Below are 12,714 nucleotides of genomic sequence, written 5' to 3'. Positions count from 1 at the left end.
CAAGCATCTACAATTTCAGAGCTGTCCTCAGCCTTGCATGTCTCCAGAAATGTCACAGAACTGCTTTTGAACCTTATTACAAACAAAATAACCTGTAAAAACTGCATTTAATTCATAGTCTTTTAAGAAGAAAATTATGTTGGGTGGTGGTGGCACACACCTTTAATCCCAGCACTTGGGAGGCATAGACAGGTGAGTTCAAGGCCACCCTGGTCTACAAATAACTTCCAGAACACAAGGCTACACAGAGAGACACTGTGCCGTTCTGCCTTCCACCCTTCTAAAGGAGAAGAAAAGGAAGAGGGAGGGGAGGACAAGGGGAGAAGGGGAGGAGAAGAAAAGGAAGAGGGAGGGGCAGAACGAAAGAGGATGAAGAAGTAGGTGACGATATCTACCATATCTTCCATTTTAAGATGAATGAAAGACAAAGAAATCAACCTTTTACCTCAACCTTATATTAAAAAATTACAAAAAAATCCATAACCACCACTAATAATAAAACCTGAAGGACAGAAGAAGATTTGGATACCTGAATGGTAGAGAAGCTGCCTAAGCAATCTTAAAACCACAAACAAAACAACACAGTAACAAAAGAGCACATACAAACACAAGAAGGGTAAGAATGCTGAGAAAAAACAAATAGAAAACTATTTTTATTTATTAGCCAAATTTGACTCTCTTCTTTATAAAAAAAAAACACTTGAAGTTTTGTGCCTATCTATTAACAGAAAGCTGCTAGAGTGAGAACTGAGGGTTGCAGCGCCCCCTCGCAGCCAGGGAGTGAAACTGCAGGATGGCCGAGGCCTTATAAGCCATGAGTCCCTAGACAGCAACCTACTGGAAACTTCCAGAGTGTGGCTTGATGACAGGACCCAGTGTGCCTTCTCAGAGAACACAGTGATCACAAGATAATCTGGCACTCTGTGTTCAAAAAGCACCTTGACTCCATAAAAAAAATCTTACACTTTTTAAATCTGACTGCTACAATAATGAAATTGTCGTAATGAAAAATGCCCAACCCCATGACTGAGTTCATATTCAGTGAATTTCTACAAGGTGTGGTAGTTTCAATATGCTTGGCCCATTAGGAGATGTGGCATTACTGGAGGAGGTGCTAGAGAAAGTGTATTACTGTGGGGTCCGGGCTTTGAGGTCTCTATGTTCAAGCTCCTCCCAGTGTGGAAAAAGAGCCTCCACCTGGCTGCCTTTAGATTAGTATAATAACTCTTGGTTCCTCCAGTACCATGTCTGCCTGAACACTGCCATGCTCCCACTTTGATGATAATGGACTGAACCTCTGAACCTGTAAGCCAGCCCCAATTAAATAATGTCTTTTAGAGTTGCCTTGGTCATGGTATTTATTCACAGCAATGAAACCCTAACTATAACAGAGGGCAATGCAGTCCAGTATGGTAGCAAACACACATAATCCCAGACTCTGCTGGCTGAGACAGGAGGACGGAGGTCAGTCTGGACTGCACAGTGAGATAAGAAGGGGCAAGATGAAGAACACGACTAAACTGAGAGACAAAAGTCACCCTGAGGAGCTCTCATTCTTGAGAGGATGACACATTCACTCTGTATGGAACGCCATCTATCATCTATGCTAAGCCCTGTTTATGAAATCTGACTACAGTTCCTGACCCTCAGACAAGAGTGAAGCACTGGTGAACTTAGCAGCTACAACTGACCATGAAATAAGTCACATTACTTGTGTGTGTGTGTGTGTGTGTGTGTGTGTGTGTGTAAAAACAAATGCCAGCCCATCTCCCGGATTCCTGCACAGCATGCAAGCATGCCAACTGATACCTGCAATGGCTAATCTTCATTGCCAATTTGACAAGACTGAGAATCATCATGGAAACACACTTCTGGATAGGCACATGAGGATGCTGCTATTAAGGTTTAACAGAACCCAGAAAACTTCCCTGTGTGAGTGGTGCCACTCTATAGGCTGAGGCCCCAAACTGGATAGAACTGAGCAAATGAGCTGAGAATTAGCATTGGAAATGTGACCAAATGCCTCAAGCTCCTACCACCATTTAACTTCCCTACCATGAAGGACAACAGCCTCAAACTGTGACCCTCTTCCTTTTCCTCCAGTTGATTCTGTTGGGGATTTATCACAGCAACTAATATAACACCTTTGCTAATGAACTGAAGATTGGAGCGGGACGGCAGGTAGATCACTAAGACTAAACTCACACCTGCACACCTGTCAGAGCCTCAGTAACTATAAAGGACATATGCTAGGACTCCGAGACTCCATCAATTCTTAAAAACCAACAGAAGAAATACTTTACTCAAAAAAGCTGACTTAAAACCACAGATACAAATACATCAAGATGTTAAAAAGCTAACTCAGGAGGTCTCAATCCATGGCACAAATCAGAATCACCTGCAGAGTCTACAAATGACAAGGCCCAGGCCCTACACTGCACAACAGTTTACAGGCTGAGTCCTAGAGATGGCATTAAGTTTGTTTACAGAATCCAAAGTAGATTCCTGAGGCCCAGGCAGGGTTAAAAACTGGTTAAATGACTTGCTTTAGGCTTCAATAAAATTAGTGGCTAAAACTAGGGTTTGCTATTCACAGAACTGATTTTCATCTTTGAGTCCTGTAAAATGGAAATACACCATGTGTGGTTAGGAAAAACTGTGTATTAGACAATCAGTGGCATCAAACAGCATTTTATGAGGTCACTGGTGGTGTGGTTAACTACCTCAAGCCATAGATGCTCTTGTGTTGGCAGGGAGCTAAGTCCATAAACACTTAAGCCCCCCCCCCAAAAAAAAAAAACCAAAGAAACATCTACACCCTGGGGCACCCATAGGCAAGGTGAGACATTCCCTCATATCCTCCCCAGCCACTAAGCTAAATGTCTACCTTACCTATTCTGGGGACAGATGGTACATCAGTTTCCAGTGTTGTCAGCCTGGTATCTTTCATGGTCTCTGGAGGGAAAAAATACAGACATATGTAGTTATACTAACTGTAAAATGAAAAAAAGCCTGAGACCTGTCAGAAGGGAGTTTAGACTGTTCTAGTACAACTCTGCCACGTCATCCTTGGCAGGTGGTTACCTGCTTCCCAGTGCACTGACCTCCTCTACTGCTCTAGAGAGCTCTAGAGCCTCCTCTCCTGTGCACTATCAGCAAGAGGACACGGTGGCTCCAGAATAGACTCCTCCTCTTACTAGCTCTATAACCTTGAGTTGTCCACTATGTCACTTATGTCTTGCCTTGAGTTACATTCTGTGAAGTGAAAATGTCCTCAACCTCACCCACACAGGATGTTGAGCTCCAGTGAGGACTTCACAAGTGTGGGTGTAGTGGTGAGTCATCAAAGCACTTAGTGGGCCTGCATCATTATCCTTTCACAGGCCACACTCCCTCTCAGCCCTGCTATGTTGCCTTCCGAGCATTTAAACGCCTCAGTCAATAAGGCTACAGATACCCACTTGAGTACCAGGCACATCCAGCCACATACCTAAAAAACTCCACCTTGCCCCCTCCTCAGCTAACTCTTCATTCTTCCTAGGCCTTCTCTACCCTCCCACTGCCACGCCCCATCAGGCCAGACTCCTGATCCACCAGTATCCTGTACTGGTGACTTCCTAAAACTCCATTAAGTAAGTGTGAGGAACTGGTGAACACACTGGAGAGCAACGGCAGCCTACTTCATACTTGGCCCCAGCAGCTGCCACTGGGGCTGGTAAACGTACAAAGCCTGATTCTGCCTTCCAGCAGCACAAACTAAGTCTAATCCTACAAGACAGGGATACAATATTTCAACAGCAGCTTCTCTACTTTCCTTCCCCTCTACCCTACTTCTCTGTGCTATTCATCATCCATGTCAACAAAGAATATACATGATTATATTCTGGTTTGGTTTTAAACCATGAGCCCTTCAGAACTGGTGAGATGGCACAGAGGGTACAGGCACTTTGATCACCAAAGACCTACATGACTGGTAAAAGAGAGCCAACTCCTTCCAATTGTCCTTTGACCTCCACATGAACAGTGGTGTGTGTACATATATACATACATATATAACAAATAAATGTGTAATTTAAATCATTTTTCAAAATATATGGGTCCTTAGCCCCAAGTTTAGGGATTATCTGATGGGAAGGCTATAAACTCCAAGAGGACACAGGCCACATGTTTGAGACACCCAGGACTATCTTGGTACCTAGCACACAAAAGGAAATATATCAATTCAGACTGTTCCCTAGGACACCACTAATGTCTCTGACTGCCAGTCCTGGCTCCACACCACAGACATACACTTAGACTGGGTAGAGGACAAGCTCTGGAATACACAGTGCTGGTCAAAGTCAAACAACAAGACTGAACAGCTCTCCAACACAGTCTCTGCCCTACTGACAGTGCAATCACAGTACCACATGGCACACATTCAGGGAGCCATGCCAACTGTCTCAGTGGCCACTGCAAGTCTATGGGCAGTGCTGCTGGCCACTGGCCCTACAAAAGGTCTGGCCAGACCCTGCAAGTAAGAAATGCTACCTAATGGCTTTCGTCCCACTAAGTACCAGAGCTGAGCTGGTGTGGGAGCCTCTCATCTTCAGAGCCCTAAAAGTCATCTGTCACTCAGTGGGTCACGCTACCTTCCTCTAATAAGCTAATCCTACTTAAATCTTCTACCTGAAAAGAGTGCTTAAGATGATGAGAACATTAGGATACAGTAAGGTGAGATCCTGCAGCCTGCCCAGCCAAGGCCACTTTCCCCGACAGAATACTACTATGGGAACTCGAGTCAGCTGTGTCTCAACATTAAGACTTCATTTCTTTATCATTATGCTTAACAGTAAAGCGATGGGACTAGACTGGTGTCCATTTTCCATGGCACATTAGAGCCTACCCACCGGTATTCTATTTTTAAGTGTTTACTTATTCATTTATACTTACACATCTTGACGTGGGAGGGAAATCCTCCTGGGCATAATATTAATGTCAGTAAAGTGAGATGTACGGCATGAGTGTCCATGGAAGTGAGGGGTGTGGATGGAAACACTCATCAGAAAAAGAGGAGAAAAGGAAAATGTCCCAGATCTTTGGAGTTTTCCTTCCTTGATGTTTTGATGTAAAAGCCATGCTAACTGTAACTTCATTTCTATAAGCAGTCTTTTTGGGTAAAAATAAAAGGCAGACATGAGGTAGACAAGGGCTTTGTGTGCCAGCATGGTGAGAATAAAAAGAACTCTGGTTGGTTTTCAAAATTTATCTGAACTAATTTCAGGCTTTAGATATTGCCAAATTATTTATGTCTGGGGGTGCACATGAACTCCAGAGCAATGGCTGTCATTAGCAGCACCTGCATACATCTTTTCACTACCTTTGACAGGATAGTGGCTCAGATAAAATAGATTAACTTTATGGCATCACCTCAGGAAGCTTTGTACCCACTGGTCCAAAATATACAAAAGCAACTTCCAGTATCCATAAGGGCCTCTCCAACCATAACCTGTCTCCACTGGTCTTGATTTTATCTATAAAAAACCTAAAGGCAATCCAGACAGACTCCTGCATCATCTAGTATACTTGAGACAAAGCAAAACTGTCACATGGCTGTATTTGGTCTAGTGCAGGAACTCAAAGGTGACTTACGAGTACTGTCCTATCAACTGAACCAGATGCTCTCAGCACTAATGCACCCATACAGATTAGACACTTATTTAATTCTCTCTCTGGATGTAAAACGAAGAAAAGGTAAAAGAGCTGCTGATAAAGGTGTGATTTACAGTCTTAGCAACTGTAGACTCTCTCGAGGGCACAGAAGTCAGCACAAAAGAGCTCCAACATGTCTGCTTATAATTTCTGTCCTGCAAGTCCTCATTTGGATAATGGACAGGTCACAAAGCTCACTCAACTAAAAAGGTGATAAGCCCTCTAGTCATAGGTCCACAGGGCCACAGCTAGGTTCCACAAGGCATATTTTTCTTCAGATAATAGTTTAATTTTGACTATTAACATGAACAAAATTATATACCAAGAAAATGCATACAGGCTGGGCATTGTGATGTACACTTGTGATCAGGCAGAGGCAGTCAAACTGTAGCAATCTCAGGTCTGCCTGGGCAGCAGAGCAAAACTGTCTCAAAAAAAAAACAAAATAAATAAGTGATACCACATGCATATTTCAAGTAGTCAACACACAGAGCTTCCCTAAACAGGAATAGTCCAGGCAGCTGAGTACAGCAGGTCACGCATGCAACTGCAGCACCAGGAAGCTGAGGCAGGATTCTGAACATTTCAAGGCTAGCCTGGACTACTGAGTGCAGACCAGTGAAGGCTTTACAGTGGGACAGAGCAAGAACCTGTATCAAACAACAAAAACAAACAAAACGGAAAACGCCTAGGGTAGAAAACCACAGGGCTTGACAGCACAGGGCAGGGCTTCTCTAAGTGCAGTCCCCACATCACCAGCAGTGCCCAGGAACTGACTAGAAATGCTTGTTCTTAAAAGGGGAGGGAGACAAGGAACAGGAAGGCAGGCAAGTTCTTGAGCCTCGACCTAGATCTGCGTATGAATCTTAGGCAATGAACCTTTGAGGTGATTCCAACACCACGAAAGGTCAAGAACCAGGGATGGGGGTGGGGGCTTCTGGAGAGATGCCTCAGCAGTTAAGTGCACTGGCTGTTCTTGCACAGGACCCAGGTTCAGTTCCCAGTACCCATATGGCAGCTCACAACTATCTGTAATTCCAATTTAAGGTTACTAAGACCATCTTCCAGCCTCCTTAGGCAACTGGATACATTTGATGAAAATATACACACTCTTGCCCGCACGTGCACACACACACAAGTTCACAAGTTTAAAAAAATTACTGAACTAAATCTTTGTGGGTGTGGGGTATAGTGAGGAAAACCCAGGGAGAAGAAAGTGGTAAAGGCAAGAGAGAATAAGGGAAAAACCTAAATGCAAAAATCTTGGGGAAACAATGGGGCTCACCAGGTGCCAGCACAGACTGAATGTCAAGCCCAAGAAGCATTAGTATGTCACATACCTAAGTCTTTATACATTGTTTTGTCTGTTTGAGACAAGGTCTCACTGCATAGCTCTGGCTGGTCTGGAACACTCTATGTAGGCCCAGAGTTCACAGAGATCCTCCTCCCTCTGCCTCCTGAGTGCTGGGACTAAAGATGTGTGCCAACATCCCCAGAATACTTAAAGCTTGCAGGCAGCTTCTTTAAGTATGGTACCTAAGGCTGAATTCTTAGTGAAGCACAGAAACTCATCCAACACAGAAGTTTAAGAAAATGACTTGTAACACAAACAGCATGTATATTCACCTTCAAAAGGTAGCCCTCGGGGCTGAGGCTGCAGCTTAGCCAGTGTAAATAAGAGTCAGCCTCCTCTGTCCATCCACCCCACTCCACCACCAGAGTACAACCTCAAATGTCATCTCAGGAACACCATCTCAGAGACAGGGTCTCTCACTGGCCTGGAATCTGTCCATTCAAGCTAGACTTGCTGACCTCTGAGCCTTAGGTGCCTCCCTCTACCCTAGCACTGGGCTGTATGTGTGTCACTACACCTAGTTTCATGTAGATGCTGGGATCAAACTGAGATACTCCTGCTTGCAGGCAGCTTCTTCTCCAGGCTCTTAGTTACTTTTAAAGCAAGGTCCATAACACTGGTTACAAAATCCCATTTATGTGTGTGTGTATTCATATTCATTTTGGGGTGGTGTGATATCAAATGCAGATATTGGCTCACAGATTTTTACAGACCTTAAAAGAATAGATTTGCTCCCACCACAAAAAAAGTTTTAAAACCACTACCTAGCCAAATATGACCCTGCATAACAGCAATCTCAAAAAATCAGGAGATGGAGACAGGAGGATTAGAAACTCAAGGAAAGCCTTGCCTACTCAGTAATTCAGGACTGGCCTAAATAAATAAAAGTAAAATAATATAAAAATCCTACTGACCCATGGGTTAGTTCCATGGGTTAGCTTAGGAGATTAACAGATTGGGCAGTTTATCTCACCACAACATTAAATACTTGGGTTCTGAAGCCAATCAAAAGTTCATCTTGTAGCTCAGCAAGTCTCAGAATCCTATGAATCCTATATCCTCAAGGTTGTAGGAAGAGAAAAGGAGATCAGACATGAAAACACTCAGCTGTGCTTGGCACATAACAAATCTTTATAACAATGTTACCACTAAACAAAAGGTATTGCAGAGTACAGAGTGTTTAGCAGCACAGCCATTGACTAGCAGGTATTTGAAACAATAATAAAACCATTCTGTAACTTAAAACTGATACACTTCAAATTTGCTACTGTTCTCTGTGAGGGACAAAATGTAGCATAAGTTTAACCCCCAGAAGAGAGGCAGAGAACACTGCATTCGTCCACCACCACTGCTCTGCTCCATCGTATCACCAGCATAAGACAAGATCAAGATAATGACCACAGCCCTATTTATTTACATCATCAACTATGAGATTCGGGTCAGCAGCTACCATGTCTTGTTTGGGAATAATGCTGTACATGTAAGCCACTTTATTCATTAGATGTCAATCTAAACTCATTCAGCATTAAAATATATCCTTTTACTTTATTTTTTCTATTTCCTTGGATACCCCCCCAAAAGGAGGAACTAGAAGAAACTGACAAAGCCCTAAGGTCACATATTTTTATATGTATGTAAATATGTATATCTTCTTATTCTAATTAAAATTGACATTACATTAGTAATTTTCAGCAACTACAGACCTAAGAAGTAAAAGGAAAGAATAAGCTCAAATTACTTTATGGGAAATCTCAGTGAAATTTAAATGAGTATGCACACCAAAAATATTGAGTACACACACAAAACTGTTACACAGTCATCAACTGATAACCTAAGATTTTTAAAACACATGTTCAAAACAACATCCTCAACTATTTCATATACTTTTCTTTAATGCCTGTAGCCAATAAGAATTGTCTTTAAAAGGATATTTAAAAGAGAACATACAGGAACACACTGTTTAAAGGTAAACAACCTCACTGTCCCGTCCAGCCCAGGAGTCATTCATTTTCTTTGCAATTATAGAACTATTAACATAAAATCAAGACCAATTAACATCGGTCGGGGTATTTCATAAAGCTCAGGAAGACTCTGAATCACAGAAATCTGGTGTTAAGGATATCCAGTCAGTTCCAGAAGTAAATACTGGCTTAGTACAACACCAGAATTAAAGCCTGGAAAACTTTGAAGAAAGGCAGAATACATCAAGCCAGCTGTGTGCAAAGTTCAAATTCACCACAGCTTCACAAATAGGTTAGAAGATAGCTTAAGAAAGGCCTCTCCAATAAATTATAAATTGAAAGAAGCAAATGGCCAAAATGATACTATAAGCCCATGATCACCTACCTCTTTGGTACACAGAGCAGACTTCACAAACAAAAACAAAACAAACAAAAAAAACATGCACAGAGTATCTATCGTCAAGGACAGAGTACATAGGTATCCCTACAATGGGGGCAGATATTAGGTACACAGAAGGTCAGATAAATGCATTTGGGATTCTTTGCTTCTGGCAATTCTGTTCTCCTGTAAACATTACATATTTAGGTTTGTGTTATATCTGCCCTGGTCAGACTGTTTTATCCCAGAAGTCTGCACAGAAAGCATCACACCACAGCAGCAGCAGGACCAGGTAACTCTGCTTTAAGTCAATAAGGAAGAGTGCTGCTGAGACACAAGACTGCAGACACTTCAGCTTCTTGAAAACATGCACGAAACTGGCAGCCTGCTCCCTTCTGCCTAGGAATTAGGGACATACCAAGTGTTCATGACAACAAGAGATGCATGAAGCCTAGGAAGCTTACATCATATGCCCTTCTAGCCCCATGATGTAAGGGTGTTTTTAGAGAAGATATTAACTTTAGTGAGAAAGTATTTTCTGTTCACATCCTCTATAAATACCCCTTACATTTACACCAGGTGGTTAGAAAAGTCTGAACAACCTCGTTTGCCTGATATATGACTGTTACAGGGGCATTTCCTTACAAAACTCTACATCAGTTTCCTATTTGCATATCCCAGGTTTATTCGGCAATGCTCAACTTAAGAATCACAGGTGGGTTGCTCAGTAAATCAAAGGTTCCCAGAAGATTAGGCTCTGTGATGCTTCTTGGAATTTACCACTGCGCTTTCCCAGCCTGTTTCAATGCAGATAACTCCAACTTGATCCTAAAGTTATAAATCAAAATATCTCAGAAGAGCATTAGTCTATTTTAGCACTTTCACAGCTTACATTATGTAAAGTGAGGTGCTAATTCTATACTGTTTTTTTAAAGTAAGGATTTCAGCTTTTTTTTTTTTTTTTGCAGCGAATACCATCGATTTTATGGAAAAATTACAAAATACTTTGTAATCTAATTTGTATTAACAAGTACATGGTGCTGTAAGAAACAAAAGCATAAGACATACAAACCAAATGCACCCTGCTCAAAATCTCCCACTCCCCCCTACACACACACACACACACACACACACACACACTCACTCACTCACTCACTCACCTACCTTGACCAAATAATTAACTACACTCACTTAATAATAGGTCAACTTTAATCAAATAACAGACAAATGAAACCAGTCAGACCTCAGTTCCAGTGCTGTCTCAGACTAGGGGGGTGTGACCTTGGGCAAATTATCCCAACCTCTCCAGGCCTCAGTTTCTTCATCTAGGAAGACTGCAGATTGCTTCTCCTTTGTCCAGAACCAAAGACAGGATGGCTACTAAGCACTTCCAATAGTGCCCGATCACATAGACAACCCCTACTCCCCCCACACACACAAAATCCCTGATAGTTGCGGTTACTGGCGTACCACATTCCCCGCCATCCTCACGTTGCTGCCTTCCCAAATTCAAAACGCTTTTAACCCACAACACAAAGAAAGTGCTCGGATTCTTAAAAGGTGTCTGGGAAGGGAGACAGCGGGTCCTCCAGTTCCTCAAATGAATGAATGAGCGTTCAGCAGTGGCAGGGTAGGTAGCTGTCTCTAACGAGCACCTCTGCTGACTTGGAGGTAACTGTCTTTCAGCATCAATTAAACACCCACAAGTACACCCGGAGCCAAGCATTCGGCCGTGCACACTCTCACCGAGACAGCGGGAGCTGGGCAGCCTCGGGTGCCCACAGTGGGCCTTCATTCATTCTCCACCCCCAACCCGAGCGGCTGCTGTCGAGTCTCGGGCCGCGACCCCACCCCCGGGTGCCTGTGCTCGGACCGGGGGCTCTGACCTGCGCCGCACACCCCCACGGGAGCCTGTCACCGCAGCAAGCGAGGGGGGCGGGTTAGTGGGAGCACCTCGGGCCCGGAGCTGCAGCCATCCATGCCTTCGGACTGACCAGGCCCGCCTCAGTTCCCCGGGGCCCCGCCAGCACTAGCGGAGCCCCGCCGGAGCCAGCGCGATGAGGGCGAAGAAGCTCCCTGAACCCCTTTCCCCGGACCCCCGACTCGGCCAACGCGCTCCGCAGCGCCCTGCAGCGTGAGGTCACGCTGCCAGGGCTGCCCCGAAAAGCCCACAAGGAAAAGAAGGGGAAACACCCCCGTACTCACCCACCGTCTCCTCCCCCTCAGCTGTTTACCTCACAGTCCCTCCAGCCTACAGGGCGCCGCCATCTTGGACGCGCAGCACCTCCCCCTGGCGTGAAGCGTCCCCGAACGGCGGAGGCCTCCGCTCGGAAAAAGAGTCCCTACCTGGCTCTCTCCTGCGCCCCGAGCTTAATGCAAGATGGCAAGAGTCTCAGCCTCTCCAGATGGGACAGGATATACCGCCTACGACGATACAAGCTGGCCGAGAAAAAGAAAACCGAGATTTTAATGTGGCGATGGCGGAAGGATCGCGAAGGTGGGGGTCCGCTGAGAGATCTTGTGACTCTGAAGGAGGCCGAAAAAAGTGCCGGCGCAGAGGGCGGAGCCACAAGAGCGGCCGAGGGGTGGGGTGGGGAGGGGCGGCCACGTGACGGTGACAGGAGGCGCGCTCGGAGCAGGCGGAATCAAAAACAAGCTGGCAGGGCTAGGCGCAGTGGGGAGCGCTGGCCCATCCGAGCCTGGTGCCTCTGCCTTTGGCACACCTGCCACCTTTGGGGTCTCCCTGTGGGCGTTCCTATTTCCCAAGGAGCCTCTGGGGTCCGCTTGGGTGGACGGCCTGTCAATCACAGCAAAAAGGATGGGGCTTTTATGTTTTTCCTCCCACTTTTTCCCTTGCAGAAGTGAGTCTGTGGAGTGACTTGTTGAGGCCAATCTTAGTCACAGGATGCATTTTCTGTTGTAAAGTCAGAATACCTTGATTTCCGTGCATGCCGTGACAAGGTGTCAAGTCTTTTCGAGCCTCGGTTTCATCCTCTGAAATGACGTATTAACGAAGCAAAGAGCTACAGCTTGTAAAGATACTGGGTCCCATGCCTCGTGAGGATATCCTATTGGCAGGATAGGATAAACAAGAGACGGGAGAGTAGAGCTTTGCACTACCAGTTGTAGTGCAAAGCTTTTTAGAGGGATATCAGAATGTATTTCATCTTTATTTGCTGCTGTTTGCTGATTTTTTTTTTTTTTTTGGTTTGTTGTTGTATTTTGTTGGTTTTTGGGTTGAGTTTGGTCTTTGGGTTTTGTTATATTTAAACTTATATAAAAAGACCTAGTGAGAGATGATAATCAGGTACTGGAGAAATGGCTCTGCT

At 44.5% G+C, this 12,714-nt stretch overlaps 1 protein-coding gene across 3 annotated transcripts in view; it reads right to left on the bottom strand.

Annotated features, from left to right (window-relative positions):
* TSC1 (TSC complex subunit 1) overlaps positions 1-11,664 on the bottom strand; it is a 46,311-nt gene extending 34,647 nt beyond the window's left edge. For 2 of the 3 annotated variants that reach the window (XM_080928138.1, XM_080928140.1), the window contains exons 1-2: positions 11,591-11,664; positions 2,893-2,955 (exon numbers count right to left, since the gene is read on the bottom strand). The gene's annotated coding sequence lies outside the window, so the exon portion shown is untranslated. The remainder of the gene's footprint in view (positions 1-2,892; positions 2,956-11,590) is intronic. The other variant, XM_080928139.1, reaches the window with a different exon arrangement.
* Positions 11,665-12,714: the final 1,050 nt, after the last annotated feature.

The sequence above is a fragment of the Micromys minutus genome (genome assembly GCF_963924665.1).
Source record: "Micromys minutus genome assembly, chromosome: 13".
NCBI lineage: Eukaryota > Metazoa > Chordata > Mammalia > Rodentia > Muridae > Micromys > Micromys minutus.
This window is presented reverse-complemented; position numbering and strand designations above follow the sequence as displayed.